Raw genomic sequence first — 13,909 nt, 5'->3', positions numbered from 1 at the left:
ATTTAGGAGAAATTTCATCCACAAAATTTCACACTGTCACTGTGATGATGTCATTCTTTTTGTCATGCCTACATTTCCCAGCTATTTACTCTCCAATAATGACAAGACAGTTTTCAAAATACTGTGCAAAATCTGGTGTATGTATATGTATATATGGATGTATCCTTTTACATTTCCATTATTCATTACCTGATGATTAATAGAATTTCAATAGTGCTTTGATGAGCACTCATGCTGCCACACATTCAAGAAAGAACAAGACAGATGCAGTTTACTTACCAATTCAGAATTGTATGTAACAATTGACTGTAGTCTTCTGGCAAATACATTCTATTCCCCTCATCCATACTTTCTCTACTTCTTGCAATACCAGACAAAACCACCAACATAATAAAAGTTGTATCTGTTCGGTATCTAGTGATTCTCTAAAAAGCCAGCAGAATATGGAATGTCTGTTTCACATTTTGAGTCATACATCATTTTTCCATAACTTTTTATATGTAATATTTTCTTCTTTCAAATGTTGCCTATCATTAAACATTTAGCATTGTATCTTATGCCCTTATATTGAGATAGCATATACTATTTGTAATAAACTAAAATAATTCATGTGATATTGATCAACATGACCTCAACTTCCTCCTCAGCTTGACAAACTTTAAGCAAGTTTCTTCTTGACTACAGACTTCTGGCCACCCCTTTCTTAGAGCATTTACTTTAGAAAACTAACTTATAATTGCAAATTCTTCCTCTGCTCCTTTGAAATGTAGATAAATCTTTTCCCAGTCTATTGCCAGTTTTACAATGCAGGAATGTCTTTCTCAAGGACTTGGAAGCCCTCCTGTTGAAATGTAATCAGCAAACATAGATTCCTTATCTCCCAATCTGTGTGATGGTAGGATTCTAAGTTCTATAAGCACCAATCAGCAAACACATATGGTGTAATCACATTGACTAATCTTTCTAATGTTCTTCAATACTTTTTCACTAGCTCACCCCAGGCTTTAAAAACTATACTGTCTTTTGCTTCAATGGAATTGAATTCAATCTCTCTCCATATTGCAATAGTTTTGAGTAGAGTCTTGTTCTCTAATTTGATCCAGTGCAAATTTTTGACAATATCCCTAACTCCACATAATTATATTAATGTGAAATAAAATGGGCTTTCTACTGTGTGATAATAAGCAGCAAGAAATCTAGTTTCCATTTATGAAGCAACTATCTGCAATTCTATTCAGTGTCTGATTTTATATCTAGTACTATATGTGTGGTATTTTGTTTAATTTCCATATTTGATTGCTATTTGATTTGATTATCTTTTTTTGATAACCAATTCTGATCTTACTAGAGCTGATAACATTGTATTTACTGAAGCTAACTACCAGAAGGGTCATGGAAAAGGATTAAAATGCATTCATATTAATGAAAGCATAAAAGTTTTACCTAGACAGCTTTCAGAATATACATTCAACAAAACACAATTGATCTATCTTCTTTTGTTTCATATATTAGCTTAAATTTGGTCTTTAGTCAGAAAAACCTATTTGAAGACACAGAATCTTTTTCATATTGATGTTATGAGAAAGAAAAAGTAATGGACCTGTATTACCTCTTTAAAAATGAAAAGGCCAGCCTAGACTATATATAAACCAACCTTTACCCTACCTTCACATAGATAATAGACAACATATGCCTCTTTGGTTTATGTGAAATACACCTTTTGGTCTCATGTCTAAAATCACTATTTAAATACTCAGAAACAAAAAAAAAGCACATTTTATTATGTTTATTATGTTTTTTTTTTTTTTTCTTTTTTGAGAACACTAAATGCTCAACATCTCTCAGCATCAGGGAAATATAAATTAAAACCACAATAAGATACCATCTCACTTCAGGCAAAATGGCTAAAATTAACAAGTCAGGAAATGACAGATGTTGGTGAGGTGCTGAGAAAGGAGAACCCTCATACACTGGTGGTGGAAATGTAAGCTAGTGCAACCATTTTGGAAAGCAATATGGAAGCTCCTCAAAAGTTTAAAATAGGGGGTCCCCTGAGTGGCTCAGAGGTTTAGCGCCTGCCTTTGGCCCAGGGCATGATCCTGGAGTCCCAGGATTGAGTCCCAGATTGTGCTCTGCACGGAGCCTGCTTCTCCCTCTCCCTGTGTCTCTGCCTCTCTCTCTCTCTGTGTGTCTCTCATGAGTAAATAAATAAAATCTTAAAAAAAAATTAAAATAGAGGGGCACCTGGGTGGCTCAGTGGTTGAGTGCCACCCTTTGGCCCAGGACATGATCCTGGAGTCCCAGGATTGAGTCCCACATCGGGTTCCCTTCATGGAGCACGCTTCTCCCTCTGCCTGTGTCTCTGCCTCTCTCTCTCTATGTCTCTCATGAGTAAATAAATAAAATCTTAAAAAAAAAAAAAGTTGAAAATAAGACTACGAGTCAGCAATTGCACTACTGGGTATTTACTCTAAAGATACAAATGTAGTGATCCAAAGGGCACTTGCATCCCAATGTTTATAGCAGCAATGTCCACAATAGCCAAACTGTGGAAAGAGCCCAGATGTCCATTAACACATGAATGGATAAAGAGGATGTGGTATATATATATATATATACAGTGGACTACTACTCAGCCATAAAAAGAAAAGAAAAAAGAATCTTACCATTTGTAACAACATGGATGGAACTAGAGGATATTATGCTAGGTGAAATAAGTCAATCATAGAAAGACAGTTATCTTATGATCTCACTCATATGTGGAATTTAAGAAATGAAACAGAGGATCATAGGAGAAGAGAGGAAAAAAAAAAACAAGATGAAATCAGAGAGGGAGACAAGCCATAAGAGAAACTTAGCCAATATTAAACAAAGGGTCTCTGTAGAGGGGGAGATGGGTAAGGGGATGGGGTAACTGAGTGATGAACATTAAGGAGGGCATGTGATGTATGAGCACTGGATATTATACAAGACTGATGAATCACTGACTTCTAACTCTGAAACTAATAATACATTGTATGTTACTTAATTGAATATAAATAAAATTTAAAAAGAAAAAATAAAACACTAAATGTAGCTACTAAATAATCTTTAAATTAGGCTATATTTAAAATGTTCTAAAGTATTTAAAGCTCTCTATATAATAAGAATTACATTTCATTTTCCACATATACTGAGTATCCCAAAGAGTAAGTTACTGAATATTTTTAGGCATAGCTTGGGAACATAAAGCCTATTGAGAGTACGTATATCATACTTTCTAGTAATGGATGATATTTACTCTTCAAAGGAGATAAAAAAGAAAATCGAGACAAGTCTTACAATTTAGTAAATGAACCCACTCAAAATCAGAATGGATCAGCTTCTGGGTTAAACCCTCTGGATAAAACTCTGGATAAAAATAGGTAAGCAAATATTAGGTATTCCTAGATTAAAATGTGATATTTGAATATTATTTACTTTACGATATCTTTAATCACCTTATTGTCTTATTTTATTTTTCAGATAGTATGTGACCTTCATTCACTTGGAAAAAAAGCAAAAGCATAATATATTTATATATATCTCAGTACCTTTTAATGAAGCTCTCGGAAGAGAATATGTTTTCACATTAGCAGAAAAACTGTAGAATAGAAAAGAGGAAGGCCAAAATGAGAAGAAAGAAAAGAACTAAAATAAAAAAGTTTTAAGTAGGAGAAAGACTGTAAGATATGAAGGAAAAATCATATCTTGTCTAATTAAATTAAAATGTCCAGTGAATTTTATATTCTTTAATGAAGCCTATATTTTTACATAGAGCACATAATCTTTATTATATTTACCTTCTTCAGATGGAGAACATGTTTTCCCCTTCTGCTTCAGTGAAACTTTGATTCACATTATGTATATTATTTTGTTGACAAGTCTTATATATTTATCTTCTAAAAGTTGCTGTTAATTAGGGAGGGGAAAATTTTCTGCATTTCTACATGATCAGATTATTGCTCTAGAAACTAACTTCTTTCATTTGTAAATTGAGTGATTTGCATACGAATTGTTTCACTAGCTTTTTTGGCTTGCCACTAAGGTAGTATCATAGTATCATATGATACAGACCTTCCTTAAAAAAAAATATTTTATTATTTATTCATTGGAGACACACACACAGAGGCAGAGACACAGACAGAGGGAGAAGCAGGCTCCATGCAGGGAGCCTGAGGTGGGACTGGATCCTGCTATTCCAGGCTGAAGGCAGCGCTAAACCACTGAGCCACCCTGGCAGCCCTGACACAGACCTTCCTATCTCAAATTTAAATTTAAAACAAAAGTAACTCATGGTGCTATATATGTATATATAACTATATATATTATTATATTTATGTAACTGTATATTATAATTATATGTTTATAAGATAATTATAACTGTGTAATAATTGCATATTATATTTTTTGGTGATTTTTTTCCTACAAAAAAGAATATGTGGATATTTTGTTTCTTTCCTTTTTTTTTTTTTCTCTCTCTGTAATATAATGCAGTATAAGCCAGCTAGATTCTGGGATGCATATAAGGGAGGAAAAATATATATATATACACACACTTTTGTTTATGTGTATGTGTGGATGTGTGCATGTCTAATAATATTTTATAACTATTTAAACATTTCTCACTAAAGTAGAGGGAGATAGACTAAGAAATTATAATCTTCCAGCCATCAAGATTTAAAGAGGTATCATTTATCTCATATGTGACTGGTATTGAATATCAATCTATGCATTAGAAAGGTTTAACCATATTTTTCAATAGTGCATGTAATAGGTGTTGATGGTACTGAGTAGAAGAGTTTTTTGACACATAAATTACTTATGTCCAGCATAATCATTCAGACTCTGACAGTTCAAATGCTTATCTTCACGGAGATGACTTTGCTCTTGCTAGTAAATGAAATTGACATAAGGGTTGTTGAAGGAAGTAGAATGAGGCATTTCAATTTCAATGTCAAAAACATTGAATCTTCTCATTTTGTTAAAGAATTTTGAGACCTATAGGGAGATTAGAAAGCTTGAAAATGCTAGTTTTGTTTCATCCTGTACTTTTTAAATATGCACTGAGTGATTAAAAGGGTTTATAGGATAAAATACAAGAATATCCATGTAAATTAATACAGTAAGTTTCTTGAATGAGTTTGGTTGAATGCAAATGAATGAAAGGTTTTAAATTATTCAAAATCTTGACTAAATATTTAGAGGTTAGAGTTCAAATATCTCTTCAGATACAGAGAGCTTTTGAAATTTAGGAATTAGTTGAATATCTTAATTTCTTAAAATAATCTGTGGTTATAAATAAAGGGCAATTATGTAGATATTAGAAGATGACAATAATTACTGGAGATTAAATTTCCAGATGATTTCTGTAATTATTTAAGACTTAACCTTTAGAATAGCTAATGAGTATACTGAAGGAGAAAGTTAATTTGATGGAAGAAAAATATTATCTGGTACCTGGTGATGAGCATTATAAACATGAAGATTAATGTCAAGACAAATATTTACTAATGTATTTGAGGTTTTTTTAAAGCCATACATTATATATAATGGAAATAACTTTAATATCATGGCTTGGTTTACTTACAATTTATTTCATAATTTTTACATGTCATGTGATATTATCCTTTTAATTTTTTTGAACATTTAAAATGAAAAATCATTTTGTCATGGGCTATACAAAAACAGCTCTGATTTCCCAGACCTGATTTGGCCCGAGGGCCATAGTTTGCTAATCCCTGTTCTATACAGCAGGTCCCCCCTTGAACAAAAAAGTATGAGGCATGCAAAAGGAAGAAAAAAGTCTGAAGAGCCAATTTAATCAGTAGTACAAAAAATCAGATATAACACATCTGTTGGAACTATAGGATAGGGAGGAATAATTTGTTAAAAACCCTAATGGAAAAAAGTAGACAAAATTCAAGACCACATGTATTTTCAACACAGATTAATGCTCAAAGAAAGAACCAAATTTATATGTTAGAAATAACATAGTAATAGAACTAAAGAATATTATTGAGGGATCATCAGTTGACTCAGAGCAACTGAGAAAAAATTAGAAAGCTTGAAGAGAGGCAAATAGAAATTACCTAAACTGAAATGATATGAGAGAAAAAAGTGGAAGTAAAAGAATCAACAATAATAAACAGAAAAACCTAAGAGCTATAATTCAATATCAAGCAGTCTAATGTATGCATATTTAGAATCCCTAAAGAAGAAAGAAAATGGAGCAAAAGAAATGTCTGAAGAAATTAAGGACAAAATATTCCAAAATTAGTGACAGATAAGAAGATCAGAAAACATCAAGGAAAAATAAAATGAAAATAAAAATCAACACTTAGTCATACCATATTTTTACCTCATAAAACCAAAGAGAAAGGGAAAAATTTGAAGACTACTAACAAAAGATATCTATGTTACCTACAGTGGAACAGAAGTAGGAATTAAAGCCAACTGTCTATCAGACTCTATGTTAAGGAAACAGTAAAAGTTAATAACTTAAATATTGCGTATGGCTGCTTTCATGCTACAGTGAGGGAATTGAGTGTTTACAAAATCTAAAAAGAGGCAGGTTAAAAATAAAAGGATGAAGAAGTAAGTGTCATCCTTAATACTATCCAAAAAAATAATAATTTTCAGTCATTGTAGGGTTCAAATATAGAATTATCAGAGATAAAGAGGGAATTACAAAATCATAAAAGCATTAATTTTCTAAGAGGACAGAACTATCCTCATTACATATAGATTCAGTAACAGACTTTAAAAATGCATGAGGTAAAAGGTGGTAGATCTGAAGGGAGAAATAGATAACTCCACAATTATAGTTGAAGATGTAAACATTTCTGTCTTAGTAGTAGGCAGGACCTACTAGGCAGAAATTCAGTAGGGAAATAGATGGCCTGAATAACACTATCAGAGACACTGACTGATGTTTATAAAATACTCAATGCAATAAGGACAGAAAACACATTCTTCTCAACTGCACATGTAACACAATCCAATCTAGACCATATTCTAGGTTATCAAACAAAATTAAAAAAAAAGACTCAAGTATATTTTCAGACAATAAATAGAAGTTAATAATATAATGATATTATGATTTTATTTAATTTGCTTACTGGTGAAATAATAAACATAAGTTAGTCTAAAAATAAAATATATTGGGGTACCTGGGTGATTCAGTGATTGAGCATCTACCTTTGGCACAGGTTGAGATCCTGGGGACCTGGGATGGAGTCTGAGTTCTGCATCAGGCTCCCTGCCAGGAGCCAGCTTCTCCCTCTGCCTATGTCCCTGCCTCTATCTCTGTGTCTTTCATGAGTAAATAAATAAAATCTTTTAGAAAATAAATAAATAAAATATTTTTATCATACTAATAAAATTTTAATAAAAAATCATGTGAATTCTAGGAACCAAATTTTACAAAGTGGTGGTATGCATATTGTGCGACTGGTTGTGCAATAACATTCTAGAGAATGAAAAAGAGAACACTGAAAACAGCTTGGTAGGTTTTTAAATAAAATTAAATATACACCCACCATATAACCAGCAACTACACACTTGGTATTTATCTTAGAGAAATGAAATTGATGCTGACTCTAAATATTTACATGACTATCCCTAGGATCTTATCCTTTCCTTTCCTTTCCTTACTTTTCCTTTCTTTTCCTTTCTTTTCCTTTCTTTTCCTTTCTTTTCCTTTCTTTTCCTTTCTTTTCCTTTCTTTTCCTTTCTTTTCCTTTCCTTTCCTTTCCTTTCCTTTCCTTTCCTTTCCTTTCCTTTCCTTTCCTTTCCTTTCCCTTTTCTTTTCTTTTCTTTTCTTTTCTTTTCTTTTCTTTTCTTTTCTTTTCTTTTCTCTTTTCTTTTCTTTTCTTTTCTTTTCTTTTCTTTTCTTTTCTTTTCTTTTCTTTTCTTTTTTCTTTTCTTTTCTTTCTTTTCTTTTCTTCTTTCTTTTCTTTTCTCTTTTCTTTTCTTTCTTTTTTTTCTTTTCTTTTCTTTTCTTTTCTTTTCTTTTCTTTTTTTTCTTTTCTTTTCTTCTTTTCTTTTCTTTTCTTCTTTCTCTTCCTTTCTCTTTCTTTCTTTTAGACTTCAACTTTTAGAGCAATTTTAGTTTCACAGAAAAATTCATAGGAAGGTACAGAGTACTGTATTTGCTTTTCCCCAACGCATACATAGCTCCTCTCATTATCAGTATCATTCACCAGAGTAGTGTATTTATTACTATTGATGATACATACTTTGACATAGCATAATCACCCAAAGTTAATATTTTACAATGGGGTTCATTTTTGGTGTTATGCAATCTATGGGTTTGGACAAATTATGGCAAGTGCCTATTTTTATGATAACATACAGAGTATTTTTACTGCCTTAAAAATCCTCTAGGTCCTTCCAGTTCATCCCTCCTTCCACCTCACCTCTAGCAACTATTGATTGTTTTGCTGTGTCCATAGTTTTGCCTTTCTTTCTAGGATGTCAGATAGTTGGAATCATACCATACAATAAATAGCCTTTTTCGATTAACTTTCTTCAAGTGATAGTGTGCATTTAAGTTTCCTCCATGTATTTTCACGGCTTTATAACTTTTTTTTTTTTTTTTTTTTTGGTGCTGAGTAATATTCTGTCTGGGTGTACCACTGTTTATTTATTCATCTACTGAAGGACATCTTGGTTGCTTCCAAGTTTTGGCAGTTATGATAAAGCTGTGCAAATATCTGTGTGCAGATTTTCATGTGGATGTAAGTTTCCAGTTCATTTGGGTTAAGACCAAGGAGCTTGATTACGGAATCTGCAAATAGTGGAAGTTTAACTTCTTGACAATTTGAATGTCTTTTACTTCTTTTTGGTGTCTGATTGCTGAGGGTAGGACTTCTAGTATTAGGTTAAATAACAGTGGTGAGGGTGGACATCTCTGTCTTGTTCCTGACCTTAGAGGAAAAACTCTGTTTTTCCCCATTGAGGATAATATTAGCCTTGATTACTGTAGCTTTATGTTGTGCTTCAACATCAAGTGGCGTCAGTCTTCCAGTCTCATTCTCCTCCAATATTGTGTTGGCTATTCAGAGTCTTTTGCCTTTCCATATTAACTTTAGAATTATGTTATGATAGCTATAAAATAACTTGCTAGAATCTTTATTGAAATTTCAATTAGTCTATAGATCAATTTGGAAGGAACTAACATCTTACATCATTCACTGATTAACCTGACATATAAAGTCCTAGACTTCTCCCAAACTCATGACAATTATGTTGGGCCACTCAGCTTAATGCTTCTCATGAGGTTGACTGAGACATTAGGAGGGGCTACAACATAGCTAATTTTTCTTTGTGCTCAATGATACTTGCTCTTCTTTCCAAATGTATTGATCCATAATATTCTACATGCTAATTTCATTTTTTTCCAAGAACACAGCCTGAATTGTTGTAATAGTAAGTCATCATCTCAAGATTCCTATCTCTTATGGAATTAGCTAGGGAGAGTTGACTGGGTTTCAGCCTTCTCTTTCTGGTCTTGGTCCTTAAACCTTAACCTGACTTATCAGCTTCCCAGTACCTCCAAATGAATTTTCAAAATATATTATTCAGCTCTTTTAACTATCATTAGTTAGAGAGCTGGTCAGAATGATCTAATCTGCCATTTCTATCAAAGCATTCCTTTTTTCAGCAAGGCAACTTAAAAGTTAATTCTAACATTAAACATTTTTAGATTACACTGTGAGTGTTGGTGCCATTGTCAGTAATGAAGTGGATAAAACATAGATCTGATTAATGTCTAATATTCTTATGTCAACCCTCAATAATGTTTATATAGAAGATATTTTAATTCTAATATAAGTGAATTATTAATTTAAAAAAGCATAATTCCTTCTAAATACAATGTAATGTTTCCAAAAAGAAACCCCAGAAACCCATATTAAAAATTTCATATAGGGACTCCTAGTTGGCTCAGTGGTTGAGCATTTGCCTTTGGCCCAGGGCATGATCCTGGAGTCCTGGGATCGAGTCCCACATCGGGCTTCTCTCTCTGCCTGTGTCTCTGCCTCTCTCCCTGTGTCTCTCACAAATAAATAAAATCTTTAAACAAATAAATAAATAAATAAATCATACAAAAAATCAGGTGATAATTTTAACCTATAAAATAAATAAGTGAATAAATAAATCTCTATATAATATATATACAAACACACAAATTCTCTCTCTATATTAACTTTCTTCACTTTCACATCTCAGATTTAAAACATTATCCATATTGCCTTTTTTAAGGCCCTAATATAAGTAAAATAGAGATTATTGTCTTTATATTTGCTGCTTCAAGATTTAGTTACCTGTTTTTCTCACATTCATGCCCAGCAAAATCTAAGAATGGTAATAACTGCATCTGAGTGTACAATTTGGTTGCATTCTTGTATCAGTAAGTTCTTTCTATAAAGCTTAATTCAATTTGAATCATTGGGCTATCATTCTTGGGATGAGGTAGCTGTCATAAGTTCAGCACTTTGCATCTTATAGAATTTAGTATCTCTTAAGGTTTCTTTTAAGTGTTGTGTGTGTACTGTTGCTTCAATTTCCGCCAACTGCCTCAATTCCCATAGTCTGCCCTTCCATGCGCATACCTTATTATATAAAATCTACTTGGAAAAAAAATAAAAGAAACTGAAGGTATATTGTATATTTGTGAGCTGAATTAAAGGAGAGTAATTATGTTCTTGTCCTGGAGCACCATATATTTTAATTTATACTTTTACAAAAATATTATAATTGTTGAAAATGATTGTGGATAATTTGCCTAACAGTAGTGCTTTGTTTTTTCTAATGTTGATAGCAGTCATTGATAGTGCAATAGAAACTTCTTTGGATACCTGTGACAAGTTGGGAACAGGAACTCCCCTTTTTATTTAAGTATATAATTGTAAGCATTAATGAGTTTTCAGTATGTTTTCTGTATGTTTGTATTTCTCCGTATCTACACAGAAATTGGCATTGCATGTTGCCATGTATCACTTTGATTTGTTTAAATAGATATATATGGAGCTTCTTTCCTAGTCCTCAAACAAGGTGGAATTATCCCTTACATATTGACTCCCTGTCACATTTTGTAGAACATGGCATCAATAGCCAGACTCCATGACATTTAATAGGAATAATCAGTCATAAATTTTCTTTTTAGTTAAATTCCAGTGAATAAATAGGTGCTGTCATCCCTAAGAATAAACAATGGCACATTCAATAGTATAATACATATATTTATTTCATATAATTGTGTTTCATAATTTTTGAAGGTCAAAACCACTTATAATAAACTTCAAAAAGTTTATTATGTAAAATGACCTAAAAAATATATCTAAGGGGAGTCATGCCAAACCTTGTAAAGGAAATATTTTAATCACACAAGGAAATAACTGCCATGTCAAATGGATACTAATACTAACATACTCAAAGTGGATATACTAAATATTCAAAATTTTAGATTTTAAATGTTTTAACTTCAAGACCCATAATTTTTTAAGTGAAGCTCAACTTTTCTGGTTGAAATTCACTGTTCATATTTATTTTATATTCCCATGTTGGTCCTTGTATTATAAAAGAAAAACTAAGCAGGCTATTAGGTCACAGAATTGAGTTTACATTGCAGGTTTTATTAATTCTGTGACCTTGAGTAATTCTTAGTTTTTGTTTCCTTTTCTGAGAAATGAAGATAACGGAGTATGTTATTATTATTATTTTTTTTTTCTAAAAACAGAGGGACTACAATACAGCTTCAGAGGTATGGTTTGTGTCTGTTTAGGAGATGGCTGTGCATGTCCTTATAGGACATGAATTATTAAGGGTTATGAACATTTTTTGTATAAAGAATGAAGAGTTATTGAGAATTTAAAAAGAAAATAATTTTTTTTCCTAAGTAACTATCAAATTGGAATCTATAAAACATTGGTAAGTGGAATTTGGGGGTAAATAAAATTAATAAATAAGAGAAAATTATCACTGCAATTAAGTTGTAAAATCCTGAGCTCTAAATTAGGATTTAACAGGATTATATACTTGAACAATATACAGTGTGGAATGAATGTCTGACTGAACTGAGGTAGGGTGGAAAAAGAACCCATATTTGAAGCTAGCTATGATGTTGCTTTAATAGGGAGAACATTTTTTTTATTTTCATTTTTTTAGGACTATTTATTTATTTATTTATTTGACAGAAAGCACAAGGAAGGGGAGTGGCAGGCAGGGTAAGAGGGGGAAGCAGACTCCCTGCTGAGCAGGGAGCCTGATGTGGGACTCAATCCCAAGACCCTAGAATCATGACCTTAGCCAAAAGCAGGCATTTAACTGACTGAGCCACCCAGTTGCCCTGCAGTGAGAACATTTTAAATGATACAGGAAGTAAAAGAGAAAAGTTGGGGTGGGGAGAAGACAAGTTCAATTCAAGAGAGGACAATAAAACAGTTCAAAATATTCACTCATTCATCACACAGTATTTATGAAATTCCTCATCAGTGCCTGACCTCTTATCAGGCTTTGGTAATAGACATAGGCAGGACTCTGTCTTCCACCATGTTCTCATTGCCTATAATAGACCAAGACTGGATTTAGTAGCCATATTTAATGGATGTCAGAGATCCAGCATTAAGTAACCAGTGCCACTTAGTGATCAGAGTCTTCACTTCTTGCCCCATTCCTATGTTTCCATGCTACATAAGCCTCAGAAAAAAAGCTACAGAAATAGCTGTTATAAACTCTCTTCTAAAGTTTGCAAGTGGGAATACAGAGCCAGGTACAATCAGTTTTATAGAATAAAGAAATAGCCTACATTGTTAAGATGTAACATTGTAACTTTTATCTATGGTACATATTTTAAGCCTAAATGACTCTATTATTTTACATTTTCCATATCTATTTTTAAAATACAGAACTGATTTAATTTTAATGCAGAAAAGAGGATTAAAACAAATGGTGTTATTGTGAAAACATAGACATTACATATAAGAATATACATTATGAGTGTTGAAAACACTTAATTCTTTTTTCTTTAATTTTTAAATTTGAACAGATAAAATAATGTTGGGCTAAAGATTATATGTGTGATCATGTGTTGTATTAGTCTGCTCAGGCTGCTATAACAAAATAGCATAGAGTGGGTGGCTTAAATGACATTTATTTTCTCCCAGTTCTGCGAGCTAGAGGTCTAAGATCCAAGCCCTAAGTGATTTGGTTTTTGGTTTGTGGTTAGAGCTTTCTTCCTGCTTGCAGACAGTCACCCTCTCCCTGTGTCCTCACATCACCTTTCCTTGGTGCATGTGCATCCATGAACACACATACACAGAGTGAGATCTCTGATGTCTCTTTTTATGAGGACAGTAGTTTTATTAGAGCACGGCCTTACCCTTGGGATTCATTTAACCTTAATTACTTCCTTCAATGCTCTATCTCTAAATATAGCCACACTGGGGTTTAGGACTTCAACATAGGAACTTGAGGAGGATATAAACATTCAGTACATAACAGCTGTCTTGAAAGTGAATAATGGATTTATGTTGAAATGATTAATCTACGGTGAGAATTGTTTACTTTTAGCAGTTTCACCATAGTGTTCTTTAAATTTCTTCTTGAAATTTTTCTTTATAGTGTGTTATATATTACTGGCTACTAAATCTCATTTTTCCTGAAAGAATAGTGAATGTAAAATTTTGTTCTATTTTCTTCATCATAAGATTGGAAAGAAGTCATGTTTTCCTAAACTCAACTCATATTGATAAGTGACTATACTACCTTATAATTTTGGATGTGTCCATGTACTCATGAATTTTCCCATAGCAATGCAAAGTGAAGACACGATTCTCATGTATCCTGTGATACAGTGGGGACCTGAAAAATTCACAAAGCAGTTAAT

General features: G+C 32.4%; 2 long non-coding RNA genes across 11 annotated transcripts in view; one reads left to right on the top strand and one right to left on the bottom strand.

The window, feature by feature from the left end:
* Window positions 1-13,909, top strand: part of LOC140622260 (uncharacterized) — a 279,983-nt gene that overhangs the window by 42,628 nt on the left and 223,446 nt on the right. For 3 of the 9 annotated variants that reach the window (XR_012022011.1, XR_012022017.1, XR_012022012.1), the window contains 2 exons: window positions 3,290-3,404; window positions 3,505-4,417. The exons of 5 other annotated variants lie outside the window; for them this stretch is intronic. This is a non-coding gene — a long non-coding RNA (uncharacterized lncRNA). Of the gene's footprint in view, window positions 1-3,263; window positions 3,405-3,504; window positions 4,418-13,909 lie in introns of those variants that run through there. One more of the 9 variants, XR_012022018.1, reaches the window with a different exon arrangement.
* LOC140622262 (uncharacterized) overlaps window positions 1-13,909 on the bottom strand; it is a 51,794-nt gene that overhangs the window by 32,498 nt on the left and 5,387 nt on the right. The window contains exons 2-3 of one of the 2 annotated variants that reach the window (XR_012022025.1): window positions 3,573-3,622; window positions 305-425 (exon numbers count right to left, since the gene is read on the bottom strand). This is a non-coding gene — a long non-coding RNA (uncharacterized lncRNA). Of the gene's footprint in view, window positions 1-304; window positions 426-3,572; window positions 3,623-13,909 lie in introns of those variants that run through there. The other variant, XR_012022026.1, reaches the window with a different exon arrangement.

The sequence above is a fragment of the Canis lupus genome, chromosome 31, assembly GCF_048164855.1.
Source record: "Canis lupus baileyi chromosome 31, mCanLup2.hap1, whole genome shotgun sequence".
Lineage (NCBI taxonomy): Eukaryota > Metazoa > Chordata > Mammalia > Carnivora > Canidae > Canis > Canis lupus.
Note: the sequence above shows the minus strand (reverse complement) of the source record. Positions and strands in the feature narration are given on the sequence as shown.